Below are 16241 nucleotides of genomic sequence, written 5' to 3' on the forward strand. Positions count from 1 at the left end.
CAGGATTCAGATCCCCAATCACAAGGATCTCTACACTAATCTGCGATATAAAAACTAAACGTCTTGCACTCAAACTTCTACTACAACCAACCTGGTAGACAAGGTAGAGAGGAGAGATAACAATTAGAAGGGACTTACTTCGGTTGGGGACGTTGGATCAAAGAGGACGAGCTATCCTCGCAACCCCCGACGTCACCTTTTTGGCGCAATTTGCCCTGAACCTAAATTTCTACATTGGATTTTTTTAACATGTTACAACAGAATGACTTTATTTTTCCTAATCTTAAATTACCAGCAATTGATTTTATTAGTCTCAGCGCCTTCCTACCAGGTGGTTTCCTTTTTTGGCTCTAAATGTTCACGTTTGGAACTACATTCATTCGCCCGCGAGTTTTTCCTCTCCCTCCAATTTGACGTAGTCGTAGGAGGAGTCAAATGGCGGGAATTTCGATTGATCGGGTCGAAATTCCCGACATCCTCCACGCCCCAAAATAAGGAGCGATGAAACGTCGGTCAATTGGATGGAGTTAGACTCGGGGTGAGGGGAGTGGCTTACTCCGAGACTCTGTTAGGCTCGCTGCGTAGCGCTCCGCAACGACTCGAACAGAGTACGCACAATATACTACAGCAATGTTACCCCGGGGTATAAACACAATCAATAATATACAGTCATATAACAGATCAAAATAGGCAATGGGCCTAAGACAATTCAAGAAATGGTAGAAATGCAATCATAATAAGTCAAGTGCAACGACAATTAGGCAATGGGCCTAAGACAATTCAAAAAATGGCAGAAATACAATCATAATAATTCAAGTGCAACGACAATTAGGCAATGGGCCTAAGACAATTCAAAAAAAATGGCAGAAATACAATCATAATAATTCAAGTGCAACGACAATTAGGCAATGGGCCTAAGACAATTCAAAAAATGGCAGAAATACAATCATAATAATTCAAGTGCAACGACAATTAGGCAATGGGCCTAAGACAATTCAAAAAAAATGGCAGAAATACAATCATAATAATTCAAGTGCAACGACAATTAGGCAATGGGCCTAAGACAATTCAAAAAATGGCAGAAATACATATGACAATTCAAATTCAGTCTGTCTCAACTCACAATAATCGAGACTTCTATAGCGCTGCTACATGCAGGCTGTTACTTAATGGAGTACAAGAGGGAGGGGCAGGTTCTGTGCAACGCTCGGTCTGTACGCACGAGAGACCATCCCGTCCCCGTACTCCACCCCTAAGCACTTCCAACCTCCGCAGATTCACGCACACCTCACAAACTCCACCCTCCCTACCTTCCAGATAGAACACGCCCCCTTTTCACTTACAGTTTGCAGCTACTTTTTATATATCGTCACCTTTCAGTAGACAGTCCATTAGTTCTCGCTGTTTCACGGCAGCCCTTCTCAATGGGCGTGCAGAACGTCCTTGTTCGTTCGTCTGCTCTGTTTCATTTTCATTTTCACTTCTTACACTAACCGCATAGTTCTCACCTTCCTCGTCGTTGTCGTCCGTTCCTGTGGCTGGTTGTTGAGTTGCCGTAGCTGTTGCCATACCCTGGTCGTTCCCAGACGTCTCCGCTATCCCTGGCATTCCGGCTGTCGATCTGTACGCACCCTCTTTTCCGTCATCGCCGTCGTCTCCTTCATGGTCATCCTCAGAGGGGGCTATTTCTAGGGGAACCAGGTGGCTGACAGCTCGCAGCGATTCGACACCCTCAAACAACACTTTCGCCGAGCGTACGACTCCGTTGTCGTCAGGATACGTCTCCACGACACGTCCCAGTGGCCAAGTCGCTCTCTTCTTATTGTCCTGCTTCACTAGCACGATGTCTCCGGGGTGCAGCTTGGAGGGTTCCCCGGGCCGACTGTCGTGCCGGGCCCTCAAGGCACTCAAGTATTCCTTTCTCCAGCGTTCCCTAAAGGCTTTGAGCGAATCTGTCAATCTTACGTAACGATCACGTAGCTTCCGAGAGGTGAAGGTTGCGTTCAGATGGTCGTCCGGTAAGATGGGGGCCATGAGGTGGACTTGGTGTCCTCTTATCAAATGGGAGGGGGTGAGGACTTCATCCTCGCGCTCGTCACCGCTGTACATGAGCGGTCGATTATTCACCACTGCTTCTGCTTCTTTCACGAGGGTTAGCACGTGGGCGTCCGGCAGGTACTTCTTTCCGAGGGCTATCTGGAGGGTCCGTTTCGTTACTCCTATCAAACGCTCGAAGAACCCACCTTTCCAAGGTGCACGGGGCGTCTGAAACCGCCACTTTATGCCAGTTTTCCTCAGGAACTGCTGGACTTCATCCTCTTCATAAAGTCCCTGCAGGAGGTGGCTGGCAGCCTTGAAGGTTTGATGGTTATCGGACATGATGAGCTGTGGGGCACCGTGGGTGGCGCTAAACCGTCTAAGTGCCAACACGAATTCTTCTGCTTCCAAAGAGGGACAGAAGTCAAGGTACACGGCTCTGCTGGCCATGCAAGTTACGATGAGTATATACCCTGGCCGTGTTTCCGTGTGTATAGCTGCTGTGTGGTCCACTCCGACCGCCGTGAACGGTTTCGTGAGGGTGATCCTTTCCTTTGGCAGGGGGGGTGGTGGTGGCTGTCTCGTTAGAGGCTGGAAGGCCAGCTTGCATTCAGGGCATTGCCGCACGGTTCGCTTCGCAATGGAACGTAGACCCGCCACCCAACATTTCTGTCGAAAGATACCTATTAGAGTATTCACCCCACAATGCAAATGTAACTGATGTAAATAATTTAGATACATCCTAACCAAATGCCCTTTGGCTGGCAAGAGAATTAAATGATCAGTTTCTCCTACATGGGACACTCGTCCCCTGGTGCAGATGAGATTATCTACCAAAACTAAATTCAATTGTCTAGCAAAATTAGCAACTTCACGAGGGGGTCTGACTCCGCCCTCTAAGTAGGCATAAACAGTAGGCAAATAATGTTTTTGCTCTAATTTTACAACAATACTGAACGGATGCCGTTCTATCTTAGCAAACTTTAAAACTAGTCTGGCTACTCGTAACAAGAATTGGAACCCTACTTCCCTCTTCAGGACGTCCCAAATCTCGCCTGGGGGGGTAGGACACATCTCCTCCCTCAACTCCTGCACCGCCGCTACTACGTGAGTTTGATGTAGTAAATCTTCCTCCTCGCAAGGAACAGGCCTTCCCGTGGTCCTGAGAAATTCTGGACCGTTCCTCCACAGGGGGTTAGCTTGCAATTGTTGAGCCGTTGCGCCTCGGGATAGGATATCGGCAGGGTTCTGCTGACTAGGGACATGGTTCAGACTGAAACTACAAACCTGCTGAATAAAATTAATTTCCGCCACTCTGTTAGAAACAAACACATTTTTATTAGACCTGGCATCGGGCGATGCTACCCATGCCAACGTTACCTTACTGTCGGTCCACATTACTATTTCCCGTGGCTCGATCAGATCCTTGAGCGTTCTTGCTAGTCTGCTGCCTAACAACAAGGCCAGCAACTCTAGCTTAGGGATCGTCAGCTTGCTCATCCCTTTCGGAGTGATCCGGGTTTTACTTGTTACCAGACTTACCCGATTGCGTTCGTCCCTAGTATATGCTACTGCTCCATATGCCTTACTGCTGGCATCGGTGAACACATGAAGTTGTAAGCCTTTTTTTCCTATTGATCTTTGAAAGGTGATGTCGCTCACCGCTTTCAAATCATTCAACAATTCACTTGCCTCTTTAGCCCTCTCTTTTGCTAAAACATCATCCCAACCTACATTATCCTCCCATAGTTGTTGAAGGAAAAGCTTTCCCCTTACAAATAATGGGCTTATCAAACCTATCGGATCATATATGGAGACTAATAGGGAAAGTACCCTACGCTTCGTGGGCACCCATCCCTCCCCCAACTCACAGATCCTTTTGCTTTCTTTCACACACAATCTGTCCACGTCCCGGGCCCATCGCAGCCCGAGCACGTTCACACTCACAGGCTCATTCCACTGTCTCTCGCTATCGAAGGCCAAGTGATTGCTGGCCCACCCTTCTAAGGGCATACCCGCCCTTTTTAAGATGTTATGAACAGACTCATGCTCTTGCCTCATATGTCCTATATCTTCAAACGTGGCCAGATAATTATCAACATAAAAAGATTTTACTAAATCTGGGCGCCCTTCCTCTTTAAAATGACAATTTAATATTTGCTGTAGCAAAAATGGACTAGCTGTGATGCCGAACACCACGACTCTAAAGGCGAAGGTAAGCGCTCGACCAGCTGCCTTGCGCCACAGAAATCGTGTGTATTTGGCATCACGAGGATCTAACAAAACACGATGGAATGCTTTACTTATGTCGGCTAACATGGCATATCGATTCAACCTAAACCTTATAATTAAACTGTATGCTACTTCTACCAAATTGGGCCCAGGCAAAAGACATTCATTCAAGGACTTGCAACCTTGTGACTTGGCAGAGGCATTGAACACGATTCTAAGGGGGGTGGTACGGCTGTCTTTCTTAACACCAAAGTGTGGCATGTAATAACCTTCCACTACGGGATTTTTCACTTCTGATATAAAACCTGCTTCGAGATACTTATCTATCACTCCCTGATATTGTTCAAGATATTCCCTATCCTTTCTGAATTTTGTCTGCAACGACTCCAACTGCGCCATAGCGTTACGATAATTTGTTTCTGGCCTAGCATCCGATGCGAATGGTAGGCTAACCTGATATCCCTCAGATTTTCGTACAACGCTTTGCGATACCTTTCGCACGGCCTCGGCCTCGCGAACAGTGTATTGCTCAGATGGGGCGATACCAACACGGTCTAATCGCCACCACTCATCTACATCATACAGATATGGCTCGTCCGTGATTCTGCACACTCTCAACGTTCTTACTTGTTCGACCCTTTCCCCTTGGAACAGCCACTGTGGCACCTTCCCGTACGGGGACATACCATTATGCGTTAAGAAAAGATTTATCCCATCTACTTTTTCTACACCTATGACAAAATAGCTAAAATAATCAGCCCCAACTAATATGTGAACGTTCTTCATGGTATCTGATTGGTTTGCTGGATCGGCTAACGTGACTCCCTTAGTCAACAGATGCTGTCTGACTTTAACATAACCCACGTTATGTATCGGGACGTCCACGTGTTCGTGTGCCACCAATTTCATACGCACGATTCTTTTCCCCATTTCAACCCTGCAACTTACTACATCGTATTGGCCGCTTATTTCCTCGGAACCAAACGGAGCTATATTCAAGGATACTCTTCCTACCACCGGTAGGCCTAATTGACGGGCAATTTTTGCAGAGATGAAGCTCCTCTGGCTTCCTGAGTCGAGAAATAGGCGGACTCGCTTACTACCTTGCCTCTGTTGAATACCTGCCATGGCTGTTGGCAAGATAGTGCATGGGAGGTCCACATCAGACCTCTGCGCGATCTTTGCGCTCGTGCACGGCTTAGATTCTACTTTTACCTTAGACGGACGGGGGGCATTTTGGTTCTGCGCAGGCGTCGCATTTACTACGGGGCGGGACGTTGTTGATTGACTATTACTATGACTAGGGATTGATTGCGGTCTACCCGCGTCGCAAATTGCAGTGTGGTGCTTAGCATTACAGTTTCTACAGGAATTTGATACGGGACATTTATCGCTACGATGGCCTGATTTCGTGCAATTGAAACAAAGACCCCTTTTTAGTAAAATGCGACGTCTAGCAGCTACGTCTGTCACTTGGCGACATCCGTGAGGCGGGTGCCGTTCGCTACAAAATGGGCAGGAATTTTGGTGGATGGGATGGGTTTTCGGTCTTACACTACTGTCTGGTCTTTTGTCACTCTCAAGACTGTCGCCTCTCTGCAATGCATCGTCTTCTAACATTCTAACTATGAAATCTATTGCCTCAAAAAACTCGTCCAACGTATAGTCGCATTTCCTCAAATGCTCTACCACCTTGCGGTATAGTTTTCCCTCTGACAATTTCTGATTAATGAGGCTCATGACCATGCCCTGGCCTAAGTCAGTGGTACTAAGTCTTTTGATTTGCTCAATAATGATTGTTAACTCAAAACGGAACCTTTTTAATTCTACTGGGTTTAGTGACGGCACAAAGATGTTTGCTAACTTGCGGTGCAGAATCACGAGCGTTTGGTGCACGTTGCCATACTGCTTATCTAATAAATCTAATGCTACTCTATAGTTCGCGGCGGTTACACTCAGAGATTTGATGATCCTGAGCGGCTCTTTGCCCAACGTCCCCAATAAATACGTGAATTTAGACACTTCGTCTAAATCCGCTCTTCGATCCACGTGGATCGTGAATAATTCACGGTACGATGCGTACTCTTGCACTTCCCCTTCAAACGTGGGGAGAGGCAGCGGCTTCAACCTGGGGAGGGCAACATTCCCCGTTGAAGGGCCTTTCACTTTATCTATTCTATTGTACAAGAGTGTGGAAGCGCGTGTCGCTTCACCTAACATATGCCTAATTCGGGCTTCGATACTAGACTCTAATTTAACTCTCTGGTTTTTGTACAACTCTTTAAGCTGTCGGACCTCTGCCTGCAACTCCGTTACCAAATTCTGGTAAACGGACTCGGAGTAGGTCTCTATCAGTGCCCTTTGCGTTTCGCATAGTAAATCCTCCAATAGGCCCATCGACGCCTCGATATGCACGATCGTGGATACAGCCATCTTAATTACTTTACTTTACGTTTGGGGGGGTTGGACAAGGCAAGGAAAAAGGATAATTTAACGTTAAGGGACTCAAAGAACTGACCCACGTGGGCGATCGCACATCGGGACGTAGAGGACCTTAATTGTTAGTCTCTCACTCTCTCTCTCTCAAAAGCTCATATTTTAAATTAATCCTGTCCGGCTCTGGGAAGCGCTTGCGATCCGGTTCGAAGGACCAAATGTCGTGATTTTCACCAGTTAATTAAATCTGCCCGATGTACTGGGCGGATCGCAAGGCCTTAAGGGCAAGATTCCCAAAACTTAACAGGACTTAATTAAAATACGGCGATAAAATTTACAATTTTATTACAAAAATAAACTCTGATAAAGACAAACATTCTTAAGCATTCACAAAACTCACTGAAAAACAAGACTGACCCTAGGTAATGTAGCATGTGCTCTTCAAGCACAAAGTCCACACCGGACTCATTAACAAACTGAAAATAGTGCCAATTCGAATTCAATACACAACGAATCACACACCAAATATCCCTATTCTTATTTAACTCAGGATTCAGATCCCCAATCACAAGGATCTCTACACTAATCTGCGATATAAAAACTAAACGTCTTGCACTCAAACTTCTACTACAACCAACCTGGTAGACAAGGTAGAGAGGAGAGATAACAATTAGAAGGGACTTACTTCGGTTGGGGACGTTGGATCAAAGAGGACGAGCTATCCTCGCAACCCCCGACGTCACCTTTTTGGCGCAATTTGCCCTGAACCTAAATTTCTACATTGGATTTTTTTAACATGTTACAACAGAATGACTTTATTTTTCCTAATCTTAAATTACCAGCAATTGATTTTATTAGTCTCAGCGCCTTCCTACCAGGTGGTTTCCTTTTTTGGCTCTAAATGTTCACGTTTGGAACTACATTCATTCGCCCGCGAGTTTTTCCTCTCCCTCCAATTTGACGTAGTCGTAGGAGGAGTCAAATGGCGGGAATTTCGATTGATCGGGTCGAAATTCCCGACAGTGTTTGTACCATTTTATTTATGCAATTAGGGTTGCAGCTTGGCTAGTAATAATAAATGGATAGAAAAATAAATATATAGGTTAAATATAGAATACAACATACCTAGAAAAGGCAACGATTTAACAGTTACAAAACACGAAAACATAGAAAAAAATGATAAAATGTGATCGACCATTCATGGTTTGGAATCATATCAAAATAAAGAAAACGTCAGCAAATTATGACAGTAAATAATAAGAAAAACCAACCAATCGGAATGTGAGGTAAAGATATGTTACTGGTGTATTGTTGTTGTTATCAAACGTAAAAGACATAAACGACGAAGTAATCAAAATAAGGTGATACGTCAGTTTTGATATAATTATAGAAGATATCGTGCAGTCATAAAGTACTCTTTCTTTCTTTCCCTTACTATAAATTCTTCACCCTGATAATAAAAACCCAGCTGACTGTTTACCTCGTGTCACATGCAATCTCTCTCTCTCTCTCTCTCTCTCTCTCTCTCTCTCTCTCTCTCTCTCTCTCTCTCTCTCTCTCTCATTCGGATCGCACAAACAGGAATCCTAAATGTAAAAGCCACTCCTGGGAAATTCTTCATCCTGATAATAAAAACCCAGCTGACTGTTTACCTCGTGTCAAATCATGCAATCTCTCTCTCTCTCTCTCTCTCTCTCTCTCTCTCTCTCTCTCTCTCTCTCTCTCTCTCTCTCTCTCTCTCTCTCTCTCTCTCTCTCTCTCGGATTACGTGTTGACTTTAGCGGAACAAATCGTCAAATCAAGGGGAGATGAAAGGGAAAGCATCAGGCATAATTTTAATGATGATATGTGATTAGTGAGCTGATGAAGTCTTAACTTTGGTCCAGAAACGTATTAATACCGACTGATGATGGTGGATAATCACATAGATATGGGCAAGTAGCGATTGTCTTTCAAGTATTGCCTACTCGATATGCGAAAGAGGCTTGGCTATCGTCAAAACATGTAATTAATTTTGATTTTCAATGTTGTTAATTAGAGCAGTCATTGCGTTGAATGTTTTGTTTAATTGATTTAAATGGGATTCAAACAAAAATAAATAAATTACACATGAAACATCGCAGCTAGATAGCAAAACATATGAATACTGCGTCCTCTAAAGAATACGCTACATTTATCTCGTAAAGATTACTTGTGATATTGTCAATTCATCAAAAGAATTGTCTTCCAAGAGAATTTTCTTTTTGGTCATCCTCTTGCAGTTTTACCCACCAGCATTCCTTTACTTGTTTTAATCTAATCAATAGTTCCTCTATAGATGTAGTTTACACTCCCCCTTCCCCTGGGACCCTTCCCCTGGGACCCTTCTCCTGCCCCTGGGACACTACCCCCGGCCCCTGGGACCCTCCCCCTTCCCCTGGGACACTACCCCGGCCCCTGGGACCCTTCCCCTTCCCCTGGGACACTCCCCCGGCCCCTGGGACCCTTCCCCTTCCCCTGGGACACTCCCCCGGCCCCTGGGACCCTTCCCCTTCCCCTGGGACACTCCCCCGGCCCCTGGGACCCTTCCCCTTCCCCTGGGACACTCCCCCGGCCCCTGGGACCCTTCCCCTTCCCCTGGGACACTCCCCCGGCCCCTGGGACACTCCCCCGGCCGAGTAGTTATCAGACGTGGTGCTAATACTCCTGCCCTCTGTGTGCATTGATATGGCTCACCAGGACAATCTTGATAATGCATACTTTGCCATATGCGAGACACGTCCAATGAGGATTTGGGGCCTTAGGGATCTGTTATCTGACGTGGTATCACCTTGCTTCAGGCCAGTGACCCCGTTGGTAACACGTTCTCCAAAGCATGCGGTCGCTGGCAAGGGTTTCCCAGTTAGTTGGCCGACGTCTGCATTTTTTCAGGTTGACTAAGCTTGCTTTTGTATCTCTTCTCAGGCCCGCCCAGTCTTTGTCGACCATTTTTTAGTTGTATGAATATAAAATTTGCTATGGAACCAAGCCAGGCTAATTAGTATTTGCTGAGTATCGCTCTATGCTTGTGCATCCCCACATTCTAGAAACTGTGCGTGGAACAGAATGGGAGAGCCATTGGGTCTCTCGATACCTACTACTCTTGGGTTCATTATTTTTGTAACTGGGATGTTTAGAGATGTCAGGAGGTGTGGTTCCTTAGTTAACAAGGCAGTCCCATAATCTCAGGATGGCCCGAGAACATTCTTCTTCTTTCCCACTGCCATCCCTACATTAAGGGGTCGGGTACTTGATGTGCACAAGAACACTTTTCACCACCAATATCCCAACTCTTACTTGTTGGCTTCAGGTGCTCCACCCTAGTACGCTATCTCAACTGATGGGCTAAACCAAGTGAGCGGTACCACTGATATGCAAGTTATGGGTAGTAGAATGGTCAGGGCAGCAGTCACCCGTTGAGATACTACCAATAGAGAGTTATTGGGTCCTTTGACTGACTAGACAGTACTGCATTAAATCCCTCTCTCTAATTACGGCTCAGTTTTCCTTTGCCTACACATACGTCGATTAGTCTGGTCTATTCTTTCAACACTTTCCTCATACACCAGAAAACACTGAGATGACCAAACAATTCTTCTTCACCCAAGGGGTTAACTACTGCACTGTAATTGTTCAATAGCTACTTTCCTCTTGGTAAGGGTAGAAGAGACTCTTTAGCTATGGTAACTAGCTCTTCTAGGAGGACACTCTAAAATCAAGGCATTGTTCTCTAGTCTTGGGTAGTGCCATAGCCTCAGTACCATGGTCTTCCACTGTCTTGAGGTAGAGTTCTCTTTCTTGAGGTACAATCGGGAACACTATTCTAGCTTATTTCTCTCCCTCTTTATTTATTTATTTTTCTTTTTTAAGGTTTTTGTATTTAATATATGATAGTGTTGTTCTTGAAATATTTAATTTTGATTGTTCATTACTTCTCTTGTAGTTTATTTATTTCCTTTTCTCACTGGGCTATTTTTGCCTGTTGGAGCCCTTGGGCTTATAGCACCCTGCTTTTCTAACTAGGGCTGTAGTCTAGCTTGTGGTAATAGTAATATGGGGGCTCATCTCAGAATGCAGCATTCACTGGGAACAGGGATTGAAGCAAATCATGATATTTACTTTTGGAACTTTCGGCAATCCCCTACAACTGGGCTATCTTCTAGGTGGTCAACATTGGTGAGCTTAGGGTCATTGCCAAAGACTTCATATCACATAATGATTTTAAGGGCAGGCACATAGATCCTCAACCTCGTCAACTCATTTGTCTCTACATCTATGTCTTATCTCCTCTCTAATTCCTTCATCATTTTTAATTATAATGCATATTTTCTAGTTTTAAGGGAACCTTTAATAGGATTCCAAGTGTGAAATAAGACGGATGAAAAATTATCAATAGGGAAGAGCAGTCTGGGTTTATAAAAGGAAGTGGGTGAGTGGATCAAACCTTTGTTGTGAAACATTTAAGAGAGAAATTTTAAACTTATAGCAAAAAGCTGCACATGGCCTGATAGAACTGAGAGAAGGGCAATATGAATGGTGTTGAGGATATATGGTACGGGTAATAAGTTGTTGATACTAAACAAAAAGTTTTTATGATGGAAGTGAGTTTTATGGTAGTATATATAGATAGAAGATTAATCAGTTAGGTAGGTAAATTTATTAGAGAGTAGTGTATGTTCTGTATTTTCAAACTTTTAATATCACATCACCAATCCGCAGTAGCCAGCCCGATGATGGAAACTGGCCAAACTCCAGCACATGAATTGATATGTCTGACATATTTATCCTGCAGTGGACTAGAAGCAAAGACTTTGTATATACAGGTATATACATATATATATATATATATATATATATATATATATATATATATATATATATATATGTATATATATATATATATATATATATATATATATATATATATATATATATATATATATATCTGTGTGTGAGAGGATTGGTAAGGAACCCTTAGACCATGACAATATATATATATATATATATATATATATATATATATATATATATATATATATAAATTATATATATATATTATATAAATTATATATATATATATAAATTATATAGATATATATATAAATTATATATATATATTATATAAATTATATATATATATATATATATATATATATATATATATATATATATATATATATATATATATATATAGTATATTGTTACTTCCAAAGTTTAATTCAAAGAAGTGCAATATGAGTATTATAGCTTATTACACATTAACAAATGATTCCCCTCAAGAAAGGAAGGATGAATACTATGGAGAAATGCAGGGTATAATAGATGAGATCCCAGGGTGAGATATGAAAATTATGATTGGTGACTTCAATAATAAGGAATAATCGAGGGATAGAGAATGTGATGGGTCTTGAGGGTCTTGGCGAAGTTGCAGATGAAAATGGACACAGTTAATAAGTTTTTGTTCTACAAACAATCTTGTCATTGGACGTACTTTTTTCCAGCATGAGGATATCCAAAAATATACATGGACTTCACCCTGTTTTCAAAAGTAAAAGTCAAATAGATCACATAACCATTAATAAAGAGAGAAGGAGGACTCTGAGAACTGTAAGAAGCTATAGAGGTGCAGATATTGGTAGTGATCACCAGCTCCTCATTCCCACAATGAAATTAAAACTGAAAGCACCTAACTGAAAGGTAGATAGAATACATAGGTTTCATATAACTAAGCCTCTAGAAGACAAGCACAGAAAACATTTGTAATTGAATGTAGGAATCGATTTTCAGTCTTGAAAGACTTTATGAGACGAAGAGTAGATAATTAATGAAGAATGGTGTGAGATTAAGAACATATATTAGTCAGTTGATAGTGCAGTTTTGGGACACGCAGTTACAAGGAGAAAGCCATGGCTATCAAATGATATGTGGGATACTATAAAATGGAGACAAAGACAGAAATTGACTGTTGAAAGTTTTCGAGGAAGTCATGAATATTACAAGGTAGAGCATGCTAAGTATTCCAGTATTGATAGTGAGGTCAAAAGAAAGGCCAGTAATGACGAGAGAATATTTTGACAGGAAAACAGATGAGGCTGACAAAGCTATGAATTCAGGGAGGGGCTATAGTGTAAGAATCGTTCATAGAATTATTACTGAAATCTCTACTGGGGCAAAGAAGAAGCATATACCCATCAAAAAGAGAAATGGATATGTTATAACAACAGAAGATGAAGAAAGACAATGTTGGATGGAACACTTAAGTGAGGTCAAGAATAGGAGGTACAAAGGGAATAATCTGACTGATATACTAAAAGCTGATGAAGACCTTGATGTGCCCATTAATGAATTCAGTGTGCTTGACGCGAAGCTATCATTAAAAACTCAAGAGTTGGAAAGTCCCTGGATATGACGGAATAATTGTTAAGATGATACTGGGTAAAACTGAAGTGACCCGTAGAATATTTACAAGATTATTTTGTAGAGTGTGGCATGAAGAGGCAAAACCTGAGGAATGGGAGTTAGGAGTGTTGGTGAAGCTGGCAAAAAAAGGAGACCTGACTGATTGCAATAATTACAGTCATCATACTTACGTCAGTTGTTTTGAAAATATATAGTATGTTTATCCTAAAGAGATTAGAGAGAAAGATTGATGAAAAGCTGAGAGATGAACAGGCAGGAATTAGAAAAGGTAGAAGTTGCACTGACCAAATGTTATTTTTGAGACATGTACAACAATGCGAAGAATATAGAAATTCACTTTTGATGTGTGGATCATGAAAAAGCCTTTGATAGTGTGCACTGGCCAATTTTGTGGAGAGTCCTGCGTTATTATGAAAGTCTGTTCATGAGCATAGCAAGTGCAAAGTTAATGTTAGTGTCAAATGAATTTCCAGTGAACAGCGGAGTACTCCATGGGAATGTGTTGTCACCTAAGTTGTTTATCCTCCCAATGGATTTTGTAATGCGTAGAACAGTCGGATATGGTGGAGAAGGATTGGACTGGATTAGGAGATTAGCAGACCTAGAGTACCCTGATGATGCTATCCATATTAGCAGAACACTACAGGATTTGCAATGCTTGCTTACCAGAATTCATGAAACATCATATGAGGTTGGACTGAAGATAAATATAAGAAAGGCAGAGATGATGAGAACAGAGTATGCAATGGAAGATGAAATATCATTGGAAGGAGAAAGAATTAATGAAGTAGAGTCATTTAAGTATTTAGGAACTATGATCTCCAATACAGGGTCTGTAAAATTAGAGTTTAGTGAAAGATTGAATAAAGCAAATCAGGCAATGGCTAGGTTAAGTAAAATTAAATCGCCTGGAATTACTATAAAAATCAAGCTACATATCAGTTTAGTGAGATCGTGTTACTGCATGGACAAGAGTCATGGCAAGACAACGAAACAATCTCCAATAGATCTAGTAGATTTGAGAACAAAACCCTTAGAAGGATATTGGGAGATAAATGGCAGGACAGGATTAGAAATGAGATTATAAGAGAGATTTCTCAAGTGCCATAAGTGGATGAGATCATGGTAAGGCGAAGATGGAGATGGTTTGGGCATGATCTTTGCACTTCCACACAGAGATTAGAACACCAAACTTTCAACTGGGCTCTACAAGACACTAGAATAGTTGGAAGACCCAGGCCTACATGCCTGAGGACTATGAAGCATGAGGTAGGAGATGATGAATGGAGAAGTATTGAATCAAAAAGCTCAGGATAGACGACTGGCGAAATCTAAACGAGTTCCTTTGCGTCAATAGGCATAGGAGATGATGATGATGATGATGATGATGATAATGATATATATATATATATATATATATATATATATATATATATATATATATATATATATATATATATATATATATATATATATATATATATATATATATATATATATATATCGCAAAATTCCATGATAATTTATTTTCGTTACCGTTAATCAAACTGATTTAAGACAAAGAAAACGAAAGTATATACTATGGGGGGCTAATCTATTTGAGAAAACAAAATCTCAGGCAAACAATCTCTACAACTAGCAGCATGAAAGTATACATATAAATACATGTTTGTTTCTAGTGTTTAAATTGATCTATAGCAATAATAACACCACAAGATTATCCATTTCATATAGTATGATGAATGTATAATAAACGAAATATCAAGACAAATTATTATTTGAGTTTACGAATTTGGTTGGAAGCAATGACATTCATACACAATTACAAACACTGTAATTATAGGAACGAAAATGACCCCCATACCCAAGATATAAAAATATCGCAATATAGATAAATATATTCCAAATATCTTATCATTTGTCCCCTGACAGAGAACTTGTACTTAACTATCAGGAGCCAATCCATCTTCGAAAATACTTTTAATCACCAGTGTTGGCTTCCTCTACTTATTCTAATACAGTTACTTAACTCTATCTAAATATCTCACCATTTGTTTCTGACAGAGAACTTGTACTATCAGGGGTCAATACAGCTTTGAGAATCTTCTTTTTAATCTCCCGTGTTGGTTTCCTTTCCTTATTCAACTCCGTTTCTTAACTCTATCCAAATATCTCACCATTTGTCCCATGACCAGAGCTGTATTAAGCAAAATAAGCACGTGGCTAGGGCATCAAGAGAAGGGGGTTGGGGGGCACGCCACCACAATTTCACCATTCATGCACTGTTGTGGTAACTTAGTTTTGCAGACAAAACGAAGCAAATATATTTGTTAACAAGAGAATAAAAGCGGTTGGAAGCTCATATGAAATAAGTATATTCATTGGCACTGTCGGAAGTGGTTGTGTTCCTATTCGTACAACTTCATGTGTTAACACTAATAAGTTATTTAAATGGCCACATTTGGCTCCACTCAAAGGTGAGCTAGATTACAATTCAGTGGGTCCTGCCACTATGTTCTTCCCTAAGGAAGGTCCTTTCGTGGATTAGTCGTCCTCCATAATTCTCTATTCATGGCCACCTCTTTTAGCTCTTGGTACTTTCTCCCTCCCTTCATGTCTTGTGGTCTCTCAAATGTTGTTTCAGCATCTTCCTCCATATCTACATTTCAAATGCGTCCAGATGTTTCTTGTCTGTTGCTTTTAAATTCCATGTTTCAGAACTGCACAATGCTACACTCCACATGAAACTTTTAACAAATCTTTTCTTCAGTTCCATTTTCAGTGTTCTCGTTAATCTCTCTCTCTCTCTCTCTCTCTCTCTCTCTCTCTCTCTCTCTCTCTCTCTCTCTCTCTCTCTCTCTCTCTCTCTCAAAAGCTACTTTACCTTGAGCTATTTTGCTCTTAATCTCTTTACTGCAGCTTCCTTCTTGTGTTATAAGGCTGGGGTCACACATCTGCAACTAAGCTCTGCGACTCCCCGCGAAGTTTAAAAAATATCCAAGAAATGGTGGAAGGTTGGACGATTGTTCTGCAATTTCATGTCGGTACGACCTATTGCACGCTTCCTGCTTGATTCCCGCTCGCTTAATCTTGGACCT

Source organism: Palaemon carinicauda, chromosome 41 (genome assembly GCF_036898095.1).
Source record: "Palaemon carinicauda isolate YSFRI2023 chromosome 41, ASM3689809v2, whole genome shotgun sequence".
NCBI classification, from domain to species: Eukaryota; Metazoa; Arthropoda; class Malacostraca; order Decapoda; family Palaemonidae; genus Palaemon; species Palaemon carinicauda.